General features: G+C 38.4%; 1 protein-coding gene and 1 long non-coding RNA gene across 2 annotated transcripts in view; one reads left to right on the top strand and one right to left on the bottom strand.

The window, feature by feature from the left end:
• ror2 (receptor tyrosine kinase-like orphan receptor 2) overlaps positions 1-18,292 on the top strand; it is a 69,733-nt gene that overhangs the window by 5,326 nt on the left and 46,115 nt on the right. The gene's annotated exons all lie outside the window — the stretch shown is intronic.
• Positions 14,067-18,292, bottom strand: part of LOC120806326 — a 23,840-nt gene continuing 19,614 nt past the window's right edge. The window contains exon 4 of the long non-coding RNA XR_005709680.1: positions 14,067-15,050. This is a non-coding gene — a long non-coding RNA (uncharacterized LOC120806326). The remainder of the gene's footprint in view (positions 15,051-18,292) is intronic.

Below are 18,292 nucleotides of genomic sequence, written 5' to 3'. Positions count from 1 at the left end.
GTTTTACAGCAAGACTATGTAACCTTTGGATGAAAAAAAAAAACAATCTTCCTCTTACAAATGAAGAAGTGAATTCATAAGCAATAAAACACTCTGGTACGCAATTCAGTACACACAGTGGTTTTACTTCTACAGCCTTACTTGATCTGGTATGAGCAGTAGCTTATGTTATGTCATCTTTTCTACTCTATTTTAATTGGTCTCACTTTTTCTGGTTTGCTTCCACACTGTGTGGCCTATTGCATAATGCACATCAGTATCAGCATTATAAAAGAGCTGCTCTTGGTCCACTGGCCAATCCTATAGATTTTACATTGTCATGACATCATACACATTCACACATGACATCAATCACATAAAAAAGCTTTCTAAACCTAAAACCTTCATGGTTTTAAAGTTTCTAATACAAAGAGCAATAATTGGCCTTGTTTGCAGTTTGACGTGTTCTGACAACAGTTTTACAGATGTCTCTTTTGTAATCATGGTCGAAGGGGAAAAAGTTTTTTCTGGCCACAGGGGATTTTTTTCATTTCAGTTGTGTGGTTTGCCACTGGGACAAACTGGCACCAATGCAGCATGACTGCACTGTAGCAGCTCTGTTAATACCGGGAATGTATTATAAGAACTAGATACCAGGCTCCACGATGGTGCCCATTCATTTGAATAAAAATTGCATTCCTAATGCATGAGCCAAAAAATTCTTGGTGCTTCCTGGTTTGCTTCCACATTGTGCAGCCCACTGTGTATGTGAATGTATGTATCTGTGTCTCCCTGGCCCCACCCACTCAGTCCATAGACTTTACATTGAGATGAAGTCACTTATATAAAGTAGCTTTTCTGCCTCAGGTTAAGTTTTACAAGTATAAAAATTGGTGGTTTATGGTTTAGAAATTCATAATAATAATAATAATAATTGACCTTTAAAGTTGGAGGCATACTATTAAGAGTTTTTCCAGAAGTCTTTTTTATAATGGAAGTCTATGTTGTGGTACCGCAAGTGGCCACTGTGACAAGTTATCAGCAAGACTGACTGGCAGCGCCATATTAGCTCTATTAATGCATGTATGATTAATACATCTATGCTCTCAGTCAGGTTACCTAATGGTGCTGTGTCTAATGCAAGTGACAAGAGAATCTTGAGTCACTTGTATTAAATAAGAGCCATTATCCTCTATTTGCCTTTTGTGGCCATCATAGACGCAGCTCAGCAAAAATTATACAGTAAAAGAAAAGAAAAAGTTTTCCGTTTTTTTTTCGAGTCTAATATTGAGTCTCAGGTGGCGTGTAACACAGCTACAGACAGTTTTGATGATAGTGGCTGAGAGCAATGTCTAACATGTGGTGTTCAGTTGGGTTGAGATCTGTTGATTTTGAATCATATCATATGATTCACATCATTTTCATACTGATCAAACCATTCCGTGACCCCTCCTGCCCTATGGATGGAGGTATTATCATCCTGTTTCTCCACTTGTTTTACAGGTTTTTCCTTTCATTTGTCAACTGTCTGTAGGTCTGCAACTAATGATTATTTTCATTATTATTTATTATCATTATTATTTCATTAGTATTATCCTGATTTTTCAATTAATCAATCAACCATTTGATTTATAAAATCTCAGAAATGAGTGAAAACTGCTTAACTGTCAACTGTCAGTATTTCCTCAAGCCTAAGATGACATAGTAAAATTATTTTGTCCAACCAACGATTCAAATCCCAAATTAATAGACAACTAAAGCTGAAAACACATTGCTGCTGCAGTGCTGCGACGCATCATATGACACATGTCGACGCCCGACATCAACAGGCAGAGTTGCTCTACAGAGCACCAACTGGACCAGTACCACATATAGAGCGGGATCACAGATCATTGATCATACTATACTAATAAAATGTCTACCATAAAAATGTTTTCAACAATGTGCAGACATTAATTTACAATCTTGTGTGGACACCCTCTACTGAAACTTGAGTTCTCACCTGAAGAGCCAATCTCCAGAGCTATGGCTTGCCAGCCAATGTCTTTTTTGCCATTGTCTTTGAAATAACGCGATTGTGGGTCATATAGCTCTTTATACCTCTAGACCTCAAAAAGTGGTCTCTCCTCATCCATTGTATACACAGCGACAGAGACAGAGGGAAGTCTAGCTGTTATGGGAGACGGAAAGTACAAAACAGCCTTTTCTCTGGAAAAAAAATGTGTCTTTTCAGTGATGGCAAGGCTACAAATAGGACAGTGGTGAGAAGTATTGCAGGGCAGAGCATCAACGTGTGCCTAGCTGCTGGTGTGGGGGTTGTACATGCACTGTTCGGTGGTGGTGTGTTTTGGCCTGAAGAAAACCAGCAAATACTCACTTCTGAGAAGCTGAAACCAGTGAGTGTTTGGCATTTTTATTTAAAAAAGATATAAATGATTTATTAATTATCAAAATATGTGCTGATTATTTTTTTGACTATCAACTGATTAAGTTAATAGGCTAATCACTTCAGGTCCAAACAAAGCTATCAAAAGCAGAAGCAGCTCTACACAGCAAAAGGCAGTTGGAGTGAATCCTAAGGATGAAAACTTTAAAGACACCCCCTGATTTTATTATTGTTCAAAAAATGCCCCTAAAAGTTCATTCCAGCTCCCTATTGATGTTTTCCAAGTCAAGATATCATGAGTCAGTACTTGGGTACACATTTGTGTTCTATAACAAACTAAGTGTAACTTTTAAATCCACCTTTGTTTAGACCTTAGTAATGACTTGTAATATTTGGTCCAAGATTGAACTGTTTAAAGGCTTTTTTCTATGTTTATTTTCTTTTTCATTGCTTTTTCCCTATGCATCGTGATTATTAAAGTCATATACAGTGCATTCAGAGTCTTCAGACTCCTTCACCTTTTTCACATTTTGTTATGTTGCAGCCTTATGCTTAAATTGTTTCAATTAATTTTTCCCCTCATCAGTCTACGCTCAATACCCCATAATGACAAAGTGAAAACAGAATTTTAGAATTTTTTTACAAATTTATTGAAAAGGAAAACTGAATTATCACACTGACATTAGTATTCAGACCCTTTACTCAGTACTTAGTTGAAGAACCTTTGACAGTGATTACAGCCTTAAGTCTTCCTGGTATGATGCAACAAGCGTTGCACACCTGGATTTGGAGATTTGGATGGGGACTGTCAGTGGACAGGAATATTCGGGTCTCTCCAGAGATGTCGACTGGGTCCATGTCAGTGCTCTGACTGGACCACTCAAGGACATTCATAGAGTTGTCCCTTAGCCACTTCTGTGTTGTCTTGGCTGTGTGTTCAGGGTCACTGTCCTGTTGGAAGGGGAACCTTCAGCCCAGTCTGATGTCCTGAACACTGGTTCAGGTTTTCATTAAGGATATCTCTGTACTTTGCTTTGTTCAGCTTTCCCTCACCCCTGACAAGTCTCCCTGTTCCTGCTGCTGAAAAACACCCACGAAACACCCCCGAAACACCAGACATGATGCTTAGAATCTAGGCCAAACGGTTCAATCAGACCAGAGAATCTACTTTCTCACTGTCTGAGAGTCCTTTAGGTGCTTTTTTGCAAACTCCAAGCAGCTTTCGTGTGTCTTTCACTGAGGAGAGGCTTCTGTCTGGCCACTCTGCCATAAAGCCCAGATCACTGGAGTATCGCAGTGATGATTGTCCTTCTGGAAGTTTCTCCCATCTCCACACAGGATCTCTGGACTGGGCAGCCAACTCTAGGAAAAGACTTGGTTGCTGCAAATGTCTTCCATTGAAGAATTATGGAGGCCACTGTGCTTTTGGGAACCGTAAGTGCAGCAGAAATTTTTGTAGCCTTCCCCAGATCTGTGCCTCTACACAACGTGGTCTTGGAGCTCAGCAGGCAGTTCCTTCGACCTCATGGTTTGGTTTTTGCTCTGATATGTATTGTCAGCTGTGGGACCTTATATAGAGAGGTGTGCGCCTTTCAAATCATGTCCAGTGAGTTGAATTTACCCCAGGTGGACTCCAATCAGGGTGTAGAAACATCTCAAAGATGATTAAAAAAAATTGGGAGCCACTTGAGCTGAATTTTAATTGTCATAGCAAAGGGTCTGAATACTTCTGTCAATGTGATATTTCAGTTCACCTTTTTAATAAATTTGCAAAAATTTCTAAAGTTATTTTTTCTCCTTGTCGTTATGGGGTTTTGAGTATTGCTTGATGAGACTGCAACATAAAATGTGAAAAACGTGAAGGGGTCTGAATACTTTCTGAATTATCTATCTTAAGAGTGTATTATAAACTGTATCATGTGTACTGCCCCACCCCCCCCAACAGAAACCTGTGATTGTGGTCTTATTAATTACAGTGTGTTTGTTTTTCCTCCCAAATTTTACCTTGGGTAGTTTCAATGTTACCTTTTCAGCTGCCTCATCACAGTGTTTCATAGCCGACCTTCTTCCATCAGGGCTAGTCCTAGTCATCCTACCTTCAACAGTGGTAGCTTTGTTCTAAGTTGCAGCTAATTGCTGGCTGGTGACAAGCGCTCAAAGGAGTGTGAAACTGCTTGAGGAAGGCTGCAGGGTGCTATTGAATTGACATACACAGAGCTGTACCACAACTAAAAGAGAGAGCTTCAGAAAGATCCAGACTCTATGGTATTTTTACAGTTCATGATGCAGTCTTTGATACATGCAGATGTAAATGACTGATGGTAAACTAAAAAAATTAGAACTTCTTGTCATCTAAGCACTACTGAAATATAAACTTCAACATTATGAAGCACTGGGCTTTACTATGCTTTTGGCATCGTAAAGGCCATTGTTACAAGTGCTGACTGTGATGCACTCTGGCCTAGAAAGACTTTGTTAAACTTCTGTATTACAAAGGAAAACAGCTGTAAAGTTAAAGCCACAATGTGTAGGGTTTCAAAAATGTCCTTACTTTGGTAGGAATGCATGCTTCTACCCCCATTCTCTAGTGTAAACACTGCAACAACCATTTTTAATGTGAATAGAGCTACAGTGGCAGAGTCAGGTCTTGTGTGAACAGTAACAAGGAGGGATTGACCCATGGCAGCCGTCTGCTATGAATGGGTCAAACATAGGTCGAACATATGCTTATTATCCAGTGCGTTTTTTTCTGAAAAGTGGTAAGAGTAACGCGTTTGAATGAGGGAAGGTAAAGAGAGTCAACAGTTTAAATGATAACTGGTCTGTGAGGAAGGAGGGTGTAAAGCCTTTAGTATGCTTCAAAATCTTCATCTAACAGCATCTGAAAGCTGCATCTGACTGTTTTTGTAACTTTTGGAAACAGACAATCCAACAAGCACACCCACACCACCCAGTGATTGGTCAGGTGTGTAGAGGTAAGCAAGTAGGCTGGCTTTAAACAGGATTTGCACTTTCTCAAGCTTTTTTTTTCAGTTTTTGTGCGAACAACCAGTGCAACACTATGAATTCCTCTGAAGAGACAAAGTCTGAAAGTGTGCTCTCATGTCCCCATTTTTATGATTCATCATGTCTTGCCCTTCTCTAAGACAGCAGGCTTTTCACTTTGCCTTTGTGTGTGGCCATTAAGAACAGGTAGAAACACTCACCTAATTCATTTGAAGTATACTATAGCCTTGAGTCTGGTTGGTCATTCCATATGAAATAACAGTGACCTTCACTATGAATGAGTGAAGGTCAGTTTGTTCAGTAGCACCCACACTAAACAGAGTTGCTATCGAGTCATTGTGGGAGCAGAGAAATTCTAAAAACAAGCTGTACAGTTAACAAACATTTTGAAAAACCTCTATATTTTAACATTTAGTTCACATCTCCTTGAATCATTTCACATATTTTCTTCAACCGCGTTAATGAAGGGTTTGCATCAGCTTCTGTGTCATAATTAGGGCAGGACAATGTAGCCTAATACTGATTTAAATACAACTAATCAAAGTTAAAATGGACTCCAGCAAACACAGGTGAATAGGTCAAAAAAAGTTCACAAATAATATAAGCATTGGTTCAGGTGTCATCACTTTGTTTACACGCCCAACACACAAATAAGCCTTGGTACCAGACTAGTTAGCCACATACTGACAACCTACTTTAGCGAAAAATCAAGAAATTGTTTTTGTGGGGGTGTAACAGGAAGTTATGACAGACTGCACCAGGTTAAAATAAAATACAACAAAAGGAGTTTTTAATGCCCTTCACCATTATATACATATCAGTCAGCTGTCGTTTGCAGAAACAAATATTGTTGCCCAGTGGAAAATGTTTGTGGTCTAGTACCAGTCCATGGCCTAGAGGTTGGGGGCCACTGATCTGTGGTACTCTACTGTACATGCTTCTTTTCATTTATGCACGAAAGGAAATACATTAGCAATTAAATGCACAGAAAGAAAATTACAGTAACTGCTATACTGAGAACAGTCTATCTGCCTAATTTTGGATGTCCAACAAAATGATCACAGATATATTGTGAACATTGAGTATATTGCCTAGCCCATGTGGGGGGTGTCACATAGATAAGCCAGATATGTACTGTCTCCAGTCTCGTCTGTTAAAGCAGAGTGCCTTTTATTGCTGCCAGTGCAGAGATGATTCATGCAATCCACAAGTGATCATGGGCCCTGGCAGGAGAAAGAATGTGAGAATTGTGATGGCAAGAAAGTGTCTAGACATAATGATCAACTTGAAACAAACAAAAGTAACACTGAAGAGCTTTTTCTTTCCTTTTTCTTTATATGTTGATGTGAGGTGACAAGACAGAGAGTAATGACTTTTAGGAGGCATACTGCTGTATACTGGTATGTCTTGGGTCTGTTACTAATTATAATTCTGGATCTGGGACTAATTAGAGCAATGCAAGACATTCCCATGGACAGGGCTCAGTGTGGACAGACTTGTAGAGAGGTTGGACTCACTTAGCATAGTGTTGTAACAAAAGTTGTGTGTTTAAGACTTCCTATGTGTTTAAGAGTTCCTGGCTTTTCATACAAATGTGCCATCTTCTTGCTGATCAGTTGTTTAAATAATCATAGAGCCAGGTTTTAATATAACTTTGTCAGCCCTACTGCTTTAAAGACGACATTTTGGCCACAGCATGCATTAATACTATATATGGACTTATCTTGATTGAATTTTTAAAAGAAACCATAGAGGTATAATGTTAACATATGTTGCTAATTACTGTAGCTGGTAAGCAGAGACAAAGGAGGAGGCCTACATGTGTTTGAAGAAGAAAAAGCAGTATGACACGGTTTGACTGTAGAACACTCTGTTCCTCTAATGCCTCACTGTGTTGCTGCAATCGTCGATGTGTTTATGTGAGGAGTATAAACAGGACAGATATTTTGCATCAGAGTGTGAGACAGCACTGAGGAGGTGAACAGAAACAGGAGGGAACAAGTTCAGAAGAAAACCGACAAAGGCAGAGTTTTTTTTAATCCACAGTAGGAAACTGAGGGATTAATTATTGAAATTATTTTCTGAAGCATTCTTTAATGAAAAGGATTTTTAGACTTAATTGTTCTATTAGTGGGCTCCCATTTTGTTTGTCTCATGCACATGCATGGGGTTGATGCAATATACAATCCTGCCAATCATTTAAATTATTCTGCTGATCCACAGGCAGCAGTAGTGTGCCAAGAAACACAGCAATGTGCCAACAAAGACAGGGAAGTTAAACATGGATGCCAGCACGTTAAACATGGATGTAAACAATGCAGGATTTCTAATACTTAGACTATCGGCTTAGTAGATGTACTGTGAGGGAGGAAATGCATTCAACATAATTGTTAGACTTCAAGGATACACCAAAAGCATTTTGATGATGGTTCAGAACACTGAACTTAAAAAGGACTTTTGTTTGTTTACAAGAAAATGCTATGGGTTGCCTTTAAGTACTAATAAAGCTCCTTTCAGGCCCCTGAGCTCCTTTCGGGCTGAGGTGGGTGTCTCCTCCCAGTATCCTCTTTTGGAGTATATAACGGCCTTTACTTACTGATGGGGGTGAAGGTGGTGAAGAGGTACAGCTGTCTCTGGTGCTATATGAATGGAGTAATCACTTCTGGCTATTTAGAGGGGAACTTTTAACTGAAAAGTAAAATTGTTACTTGCTGTTTGGAGTGGATTTTTCACCAGTGTCCCTACTGACTAAAGAAGTTAATTTTGGCAAATAGACAGGATTTTCATAGAAGGGCGGGCAGATTTGTTCTGCACTAGACAAAACACACGTCATAGACCACATTCCCCTTCACTGTGTTGGGGATCTTCATGTTGGGAGGTTGTATCGCTTGCTTGGTTAGGAATCACCTTCTGAACTATATTAGATAAATTGTATAGTCTGTTAAGTGAGAGTGAGCCCCACCCCTTCCAACCCCTCTACACAACACCCAGAGGTTAAAGGTCAGCTGAAGCGCTTGTGAAGTTGCCAGGCCTGACATTGCCAGATGTATTGTCACACCACTTATCAATGAAGAATATTTTGCTGGAGAAACAGAAAAGTTTTTTATCTGTGTGTTTCCCAGAAGAAGAAGAGACTATGGATGTTTTTAATCTTGCTGAATTCCAACATGTGCCTGGCCATCATCTGTTTGGATGAGAAGATATCTGGAGCCACAGGCAGTGTTGTTGAGTCTGTTCATAATTATCTTGTTAAAGTGTCCAAGAATGTGTTCTCATTTTTTTTGGTGAATACTTCTCTACCTGTGTAACTGTCTTCAGAGGGGATTTTTTTTTTGCATTTATGTATTTTTGCTTTCGGATCCCTCATACATTCCTCCTTAACTCAATTAATAGTAACAGGGCTACTTCCAAGCGTGCTGCTTTGCACAGTTTGTCTGGTATCCCAGATTATTCAGCATTAAAGCAAATTGCTGATGTCAGTGGAAAACTTTTTATCTCCACAGTGTGTGTTTTATAGGAAACAAAGAAAACAACTTTTTGTTCAACCTTGATTGTGATGCAGTTTTCATATTAAAAATGTAGAAAAGACTTTCATGAGCCAAATAGCTGGTATGAAAGCATATAGATAACCATTGATGTAGATGCAAGATTTTTACCCAACATTCTCTATTAATTCTTATCTTTAAATAACTAGGGATAATTTCAGTAAAGCTCCTCCAACACCCTCTCAACCAACTCCCCAACCCCTGCATATGTATACCAAGCAGGCATTTTGTCAAAGTATATTTAAAAGCATATGTACTAATAGTGAGTTAGAAAATGCCACTCATCCAAGGGACTTCAGTTCTGCTCAGCAGTGGAAAAATACTCAAATCGTTTCCTCTCTCTAAAGTATTAATACCACAATGGGAAAACAGATTGTTAAAAGTCCAGCATTCAAAATTGGACTTAATCTTTGTTATCCCTCCAGACCTGCCAGTGGCTCCATCCTTACAAACTCATAGAGGATTTCTGTTCAAACTTATAGAATATCATTTTAATTTCTACTGGAGACCCCAAAGTTTCCAAAGACACTAGATCTACCAGGCTGAATTTTGGGGAAATTTGGACAAAATGGTGCACACAACACCTAAACATATTTCCTTTTGATGGATGCGATAAACCCATGGAGCCTCGAGCTGAATATTTCATTCAATTTTCTCAATAGTTTTTTCAGAACATTTACTATTGTACCATATATTTTGATATCATGATATAAAATTAAGTATGCTAGGATTGAGTTTTTAGCCATGTGGCCCATTTCTATGAATAATAAAACAACAATGTTAAAGGCATATAAAAAGTTCCAACTGTATTTATAATTTAGAGAATAAAATGAAGTAGAATGATTAAAGAGGAACTCAGGTGAAGCTGTTTGAAAAATGTTCCCTGAAATGTCCTCAAGTGATGTCAACTGAGTCAGCATCAGTTGGGGCTAAAACCGCAAGTTTGAACGGTAAAATAAAATCTTCGGGTATGGCGTTAGAAAGAAGTGAGCTTACCAGACCTCTGTAGCCTGCTCTTCATCTCTCCTTGAGGCTACAAGGTTTTAGAAGGAAGAAGAATATGTGGAATAAAGAAAGAGCATTTCTGGCTCAACTGCATCGATTTTCATCTTTTTTTAAGAAACTGTCCATCATGAATTCAACAATGTTATAGGAGTGCAATGCAAATTTGGTGGAGTACACCTTTAACTTGTTTCTTTAATGGCCATTTTGTAGCTTTTTCGCCAATAACCTTATGAATGAATAATTAATTGATTTCATTTATTTAATGTTCATTTATATAGGGACAGAGATATAGCATGAACATTGCCACATACCACAGCATTTATAGCCTAAACTCATTTGTAGTGCATGTCCCTAGATGGGCCTTTAAAATACAAAGTCAACAATAAAATAGATATAAAACAGCATAACACAATGCACAAAACACAAACAATTTACAGTGACACAATTAAAGTTCCATAAAATGACAAGCACCTGATAACCATGACGACATGACTGATCCCTCTTTAAAGACCGTTTCAATTTGAGTTTAAATAATCCCAGTCATGATCCATTTTGAGTTTGATGGGTAAAGACTTCGAGATGTTGATCCCCAAAACAGAAAAGCTCTGTCCAAGTGATGATTAATAATGGCCACCTTACAATTACCAGTTACTGAGCCAGAAAACCCGAGAGGAAGTACCGGGCACTTAGCACCTTTTATGTAAAGCATTTTGAATTACCTTGTTGAAATGTACTGTACAAATAAACTTGCCCTGCCCTACCTTAGATGAGTGTGATATTAGCAAATTAAAAGCAAATTAAAATTAGTTTAATCAATCACTTCATATTTTTATGCAATTAATTAAATAATTACAAAGAATAAGTGTATAATTACTCCAGTCAATGAAGAATGTGTCAGTGGACACTCTAGATTCACCTTTTTGACATTCTGCTTCATAGTCTGCATATTGTTACTTAATAATTAGTTGCTAAACTTCCTGATGTCATTTCAGTAGTGGGGCTGTAGAGCATACCCTCATTGATATAAATGGAGTGGACAAGATAATAGAAACACCTGTCCATATAGCAGAGAGTTGAAACAACACCTCTGTTAAACATTTCCAAAACAAATTATTATTATGACCATTGTGAATAAAGGATTCATTGCAGGACTGCTGTATTTGACTGTATTAGTTTTTTAGGTGTACCTAATAAAAGGCCAGCTGAGTGTAGGTGGAGTAGTGTTTAGTGCTAACTAATAACTAACCCTTTTATGATGTGACAATGCTATGGTAAAGGTTAGGTTTAGGGAAAGATCATAGTTTTGGGTTGAAATAAGTACCTTTTTAAGGTTAGATGAGCTCGTCATGGTTACAATAATAAATACGCGGTTAATGTTATGGACCAGCCATGGTTAAAAGAAACAGCATGGACCGTCGGTTTGAAATGGGAAAAGAACAGCGGTCTCCCATGTTAAAGTCCAATGTTTTGTCGATCTATCCATCAGCTCTGGGCTCTTCCCTACATGGACATTGTGGCTCTATAACAACATCACTTGACTTCCTCCTTTGCTCCTGTCATAATTACAACAGCCACTAGATGACTTTGACACTTGAACCTAAACATCTCCTTTTGGGACTTGCTGAATAACACAACCAGTAGATGTCGCTTAACAATAAAACACCACTATAGATCATAATAAGATACTTGTGCAAACAACCTATGGGGCTGTTTTTTATGGAGGACAGTCTCCGACAGAAATACCAAGAAAACATTAAACATCAGTCTGTTCAGTAGAGTAAAAGAATGCAGCAGTGGACTGTTTTTATTTACTCTATTATTTTATTATCCAGGCCACTGGAGTTTTACATGTGGCCGTAGTGAAACTTGGCTTCCTGCATCACTGTTCACAAGTTCACAGCACATGGAATGAAGGATATGTGGGTGATTTGATGAACAATTATGAACTTTACACTTAAGTAGGTCTGCAAGGGGAAAAAGAAGACAATAATACTAACCAAATCCGACTGAAGAGTTCTAGAAAAAAACAGAAGGGCCAAATACAGTGTTGACGCCCATCAAACGATTGTCACAACAACCTTGTGGTGATTGATTAATGTGTTGAAACAGAAGATTATCTGTTCATGGACACAGACGAGTAAAACAATCTGAAAGCCCCCAGTAAGCGGTGGTTGGCCTTTACAGTCTGCCATGGGTCTGTGAAAATATGTTAACAGCAGGCTTGTCAAAGTAACAGCCTGTCTCTCCTCCTCCAACAGATGCTTTGTTAATCATGGTACAGAGGGAAAGACCAAAGAGTTTTGAAGAAAATAAAACTAAAGCAAATCTCTCTGTAAGATTCTGCTGGTTTGTACCTCTCAGCTCCAAACTGCTGCTCTTCCCTCAGACTGTTTGGGTGAAGGAAAGAATGACTAAGAGCTGGTTTGGGGAAAGATAAACAATTGACACAAGAGCTTTGTTTTACATGCATCCAAAATCTTTCTTTTTCATGGCTGACCTTAGTTTTCCACAGACCTAGTGTGGTATGCACAGCTTAGTATCTTCAAATCAGAAGGCCAATAAAATGCAAATGACTCAGCTCGTCCCCCATCATGACCTCTACTGTCTCATTTATTGTCTTGTCTTTGAGCCTCCAAATGGCCAAATATTTGAACGGAAGTCCCTGCTTTTTATGAGATGGCTATTGTTGTTTTAACTCAGTCATGGGGATGGAGTTACCCCTGTGTAAGCTGCCTCGTGATGAGGGCTTGCAGGATGGGAAGATAGCATCAGAGCTAGTAAAGGGGAAATTCCATTGCAAGTGATACCATCTGACCATCCAGAGAGTGCCATGATTCAGTCGTTATGTCAGAAAGACTGTGAACTTGTTTTACATGTTTATGTCTAGATAAGAGTGATGGAGCCTGTGTCACAAAAGTAGTTACATCTGGACAAAGTTTGTGCTTGAGAGGAACTTCACCATTGTCGCATTTCTGTACAGAACTTTGTGTTGCAGTCTCAGGAATGCCTCCAATATACCTGGAGAAAAAGTTCTCTGCGCACCTTCTGTGAAATTGAGCATTATTATAGATTCGCAGTTCAGATTATATATAACAGGAGAGCTTAGAAAGTTAGGCGCTTCGGTATGCATCAAACAAACCTATGTATCACGTGGCCTAATTTATTCTGGTTTTCTTTTGTAGCAATTGAAGAATACTGTATGCTTGTTATTAGCATTTGGCTTATGTAACACATGACATAACATATATAATAGTCCTGTTTTTCTAATTTGTTTTGTATGTTGTGCTAATGTGTTTGTTTTTCTTTTAATTGATAAACTGTGATTTTAGATTGATTTTATTTCCATTTTTCTTTTTTGATGAGTTCCCTTTTAAACCTTTTTGGGTTTTCAAATCTCACCAGCACAATCCCTTTTATCCTGTTAAGTATTATGTCTTTTTTATTACTCGTGCAAATAAACAAACTGAAACTAAACTAAGTATGAACATTGGAAAGGTGTAGAGGGAGGAAGTTTCATTTGTTTGACAATCCCAAAAGCTCCTACTTTAGTTTGGAGCATACTGTCCCCTTAACATAAACATTAAATCTGCATCCATCAGTTTTTTGTTTTTGTTTTTTTTGGGTCACTTGGCAGCTGAACTTCTCAATAAACTTTAAATAGAACACTTCGGACATATTACGCCCTTGTAAAATTGATATGGCTGTAAGCGTTAGCAAACTATTACCTGTTTCCTCATCCAGCAGCCCCAGAGCAGCATAATCTCTCAACTGGAGTCATGTTTGCATCAACCTGATGAACGTAAGTTCAATATTCACTCTTCATTTAGCTCTGGCTGTTTAGCTGCCAAATGCCAGACTGTGCTCAGCAGCTAGTTGCTAACTTTGTCTATCTGCTGGTCTTGTGCAGGTAGTGTATAGGGGGTTTTTTCAGAGCATTTTCACTGATAACAGCTGCCTGCTGCAGTTGAAACGAGGAGCAATGAGACTGAACCAAACAAAAACTTGTGGGCCATGAAACACAAACAATGAGCCAGAAGAGGCGACAATGGTCCACAGCACTGAGGAGAACTGCAGTTACACAGCTTTAATGTTGTCACTACGAGTGGCACATTTCACATTCCACAATTTCAACTGACCCATTTTTTAAAAATAGAATTATGTTAGGGACAATGTTACATCGGAAAGGGTTTAACTCCATGCATTGCACAAGTAACTAACCTAAAGCCAGTGGATGTTAGCAGTGTTTTGTTTTTTTAATTTTTGAATATTCATAGAATCTTCTGGATATTTAAGGAGCATTTCCCACCTAACAAGGTCACAGAAAATCAGCATTGTTTCCTGGTTTAGGCACTATTGTTATCACACTGATGCAATATAGCTATAACACTGGCTGTTTAAATCTAATTAGAGTGACACACACTCTATGAAAAGCAACTGATTTTAGAGAGATAACTTTATTGTTAGTGTGCACAAGAGAATTCAAGTGGTATTTCTGCATACAAGTCTGGTTACACACATCAGCAGAAATGAGCAGACAGAGGTGTACTCGTATCTGAAGCCAATGCAAGCTCAGCCCTGTAGAATCTGGGTTCACTCTGAATTTTGGCAAAATAATGATGTGCAGTCAATACTACCTTAATAGAAACACCTCAAATATAGTTGTACAGTCGTGTTATATGAAGTATAAAACTAAGGTGTAGTAATGTGTGCAGTGTTATGAAAGTAAACTAAAACTTGCGATAAATTTGTTGCGATGTATTGGCAGTTATAATGCTCACATTGTTTTGAGGCATAGCGGTCATGCCAAAGTAGCCTTTACACCTGCACTAATCAATATTTTAGTCAAAGGGCTACCCCCACAATTTGGTCTGGCACAGGTAGTATTGATAAAATGATTTTTTTAGGCCTAGGGGATTTAATTACCTGTACCAGCTACTAACAGGTCACTACATGCACTGAATCCCTTGGTTGCCACTCAAGAAAGGATGTAGGCCTTACATGCTGCAAATGAGCTTAGGCTAGCTTTCCACCGTGGCTTCACTCGTTCCCTGAAGCGTCATCCACTTGACTGGGTGGTCGGGCCAGCCCCACTCAGGTCCGCTCCAGTCATTGCTTTCAGGTCATCTAGGCTAAAAGGACATAGACAGAAACGAAACAAAAATACTTAAGGGATGAGGGTAATGATTGTCCTTTACGGCCTCAACAGTAAGTTGGTCTGCGCATTTATCTGCAGCCAACGCTCCTATATCTCAACTCAAACTCCCTCCCCTTCGCATCAACCCTCAGGCTGGCTCGTACTCTTTTAGATCCAACATCTTGACACTGACAACCAATCAGAAAAGGCAAATGACAACCTGTGACTGTGACACGTGACATCACAGGAGACAAAATAAATGGTCAAAACTGAAGCAGCAGATGCCGAGATATCCTTATTTTTAGTCCCTAATATGGGTCAAACTCCACAAACACTGGGTCCTACAACTCTCATAATGCAATAGCATCTTATTTTTCATTGTTCTCTCAGACTTGACAAAGCTCCTTTCAAAGTAACTTTAAAGATAACTAACTGATGTATAAAATTGGATTGGATATTATCATGGAAGATTGAAACAAATGACTGTATAATGTCAAAAGGGTCACTCATAGGACAGAAATCCCAAATTTCTAACACTCAACTTTGCAGCGCTACAGAGTTCTATCGTCTGTTTAAGCCCATTGTTTTATTTTTATGGCCCACAACTTTGATGTTTATGGTTAGTCTCAGGCATTCATCAGCTTTGTTTCCAGCAGGCAGCTGTTAGCAGTGAAAAAGCAATAACAAACCCACTGTACACTATTTGCCCAGCTCCAAACAGCAGAAAGAAAGAGACTCACCAGTAAGCACAGTGGAGCATTTACCAACTAAGGAGTTTTTCAGAAGTTGGTAGAGACCAAACCAGAGGTAAGTAAAAGAGACAGAGCGCAAGACTTGTCAGTTCCCCAGAAACATGACTCAAATAAATGTTAATGAGTCGGCTGGATGTGTCAATAGGCATTTATTTGCTAAGAGGTTAGCCATACCAACTTTATGAGATGCTGATATGATGGTGGCCCTATGATGGTATTTGTGGCCAAAAAATGTTTAAAGCTGCTTTAAATTTTTCCTTGAAAGTAACTTTTAGAATATCAGTCCTAAATATGTTGAAATGAAGATGAACAAAATAAATAATGTCTAGGAGGTTCATTAACAGTATTCTATGTTACCGTAAAGGAGTATCAGAATGATGAATACATAGCCAAAGTATAACTAAATCATGTTATTTCATGAAGTATTTCTTTGGTTGGTTGTTTGTTTTTGACCTATTTTCTCTTGGAGCACTTAACAAACAGCCTTGAGTGAGTGCCTGGTACGTAACGTCAGGGCGGTTTGGGTTGTTTTGCAATGTTCGAAATGGTTGTTGAAATGATTCCATCAGATACACTGACTTTAGTTTTTATGAGGGGTCATAATTTCAGGAAATCCTCTGTTTCTTTCTTTCACAGTGTACAAAAGGTGTGTGTTGGACAGTACAAGTGAAGTGCTTTGTTGAAATACCAATAACATGTCAAACATATTATATTCAGATTTTCCATCCCCATCTTAACGGGCTTGGGAGAGTAATAATTTAGGATTTCTGCTCTCATTTTTTCCTTGTTTGGTACGGCTTCTTATCACTACCTTTTCCTGGTAGCTCAATCCACTAGACAGAGCCATTGCTTGTGGTGGTGCGTAAATGACTTCTTCACAAAATAATTGTCATTTCAGTTATGGAAGGGTAGTTTAGCGCATCTTTGTTCTGCTGGTCCTACGTTTGGCAGTTCTGTTTCAACCAGCTGCAGAGTGAGGAAGGTATGCTCCCCCCACATTGTGCACTTATCTAATTTCATATCAGTTCTGCTTCAGCTCCAGACTGTATCAGGAAAGAATGAAAATATTAAGTAGATCTTTTGAAGATTTGGTTTCTTAGCAACAACACATTTTTCCTTCGGTGTGTTGGTTGCTTTGTTCATGCTGACTAAGGACAGCTACTGGCAGGATTACATAAAATTAGCTTTTTTATGGTCACCAGAGGAAGATTCACAATCATTTTGGTGACGTTCTGACCTTTTCTCTAGTGCCATCATGGGTAAAATTTTCTTGTATTCTTCTTGTATTCTTGTGTATGAGAAATTTTAAAAGGTAGTGGTAGTTGCACTTTGAAATTTATTGTACACATTCATGTTCCACAGAGGATGAGCCCTTTCCGTTTTGGATACTCCATGAGCTTTTCTCTGACACCTCCCTTATGAGTACACAGTCATTCTCCAAGGTGGCTAGCCTTCTTCTTTTAAATTTAATGTCATTTAATTTTCATTTATTTTCCTGTAAGCCTTGGGACAAACTAAACTTTTTAGGGTTAGTGCTCATAAGGCTGTAAAGGTTGCAACTTTATGACAGTGCTGTATGGATGCATGAAAAAATACATTAATGCATAACTGCAATATACAAAATCAAAGCTTGAAATGATCTTTTTGGATCGCAAGGCAAAATGCTACTGGATTTAAAAAATCAACCATTTAAAATTTCCACCAGCCAACATTCTTTTTCTGCTTAACCAGATTAAGAATCATTGCATTCACTGCAACATATTTACTGTTGAATATAAAAAGGCATATTAAAGTCAACGTATAACGTCATCTCAGGCATCATTTGTGATCAGTTAATGGTATTGATATACAAAGTACAAAATACCAATGCAAAGTCTTCCGCAACAGGAAGTTAGCTTTTTAACATTACTTAGAGACAGCACTACTAAACCACAATTGTGTAGACTGAAAAATATGTCCTCAGTCCACTTTGGAGAGCAGTGTAAAATCGTTTCCACAGCAGAAACCTAATGAATCATCAATAAATAGTCAAGGACTATATAGTAGATAATAAGATACCTGTAAACAGACTTCAGGATAGTATGTTATGTTCATGAAACAGCATGTCATGGTTTTGGTGATGTCCTGTGCCTTATTCTCTGTGTAGGCTGGATATATATTATGGCCATTATGTTCGAGGATCACTTTCTCATTGAAGAAGAAACAAATAAAAAAATGACATAAAATAATGACATCATGTTGGGTGCGGCAGATGCCTCAAACTTGGCAGTATGAGCTGGACTCAGTTGGGTCATGTATTAATGTCATGTGGTTTAGATGTCAGTTTCACGCCTGTGCAAACCTGAACACGAACACTTTGAAAATTAAGTTGCCACAGAAGGTGGAAGACATGAATTATAGGAAAAATTACATTTCACACTGAAACCACATAGAATCAAACAGAAATATTTCTGTATCTATGTAAACATAAAAATGACTGTTTAAG

Source organism: Xiphias gladius, chromosome 20 (genome assembly GCF_016859285.1).
Source record: "Xiphias gladius isolate SHS-SW01 ecotype Sanya breed wild chromosome 20, ASM1685928v1, whole genome shotgun sequence".
In the NCBI taxonomy this organism is placed as follows: domain Eukaryota; kingdom Metazoa; phylum Chordata; class Actinopteri; order Istiophoriformes; family Xiphiidae; genus Xiphias; species Xiphias gladius.
The sequence above is the reverse complement of the archived record's forward strand: the minus strand, read 5'-3'. Positions and strand labels throughout refer to the sequence as shown.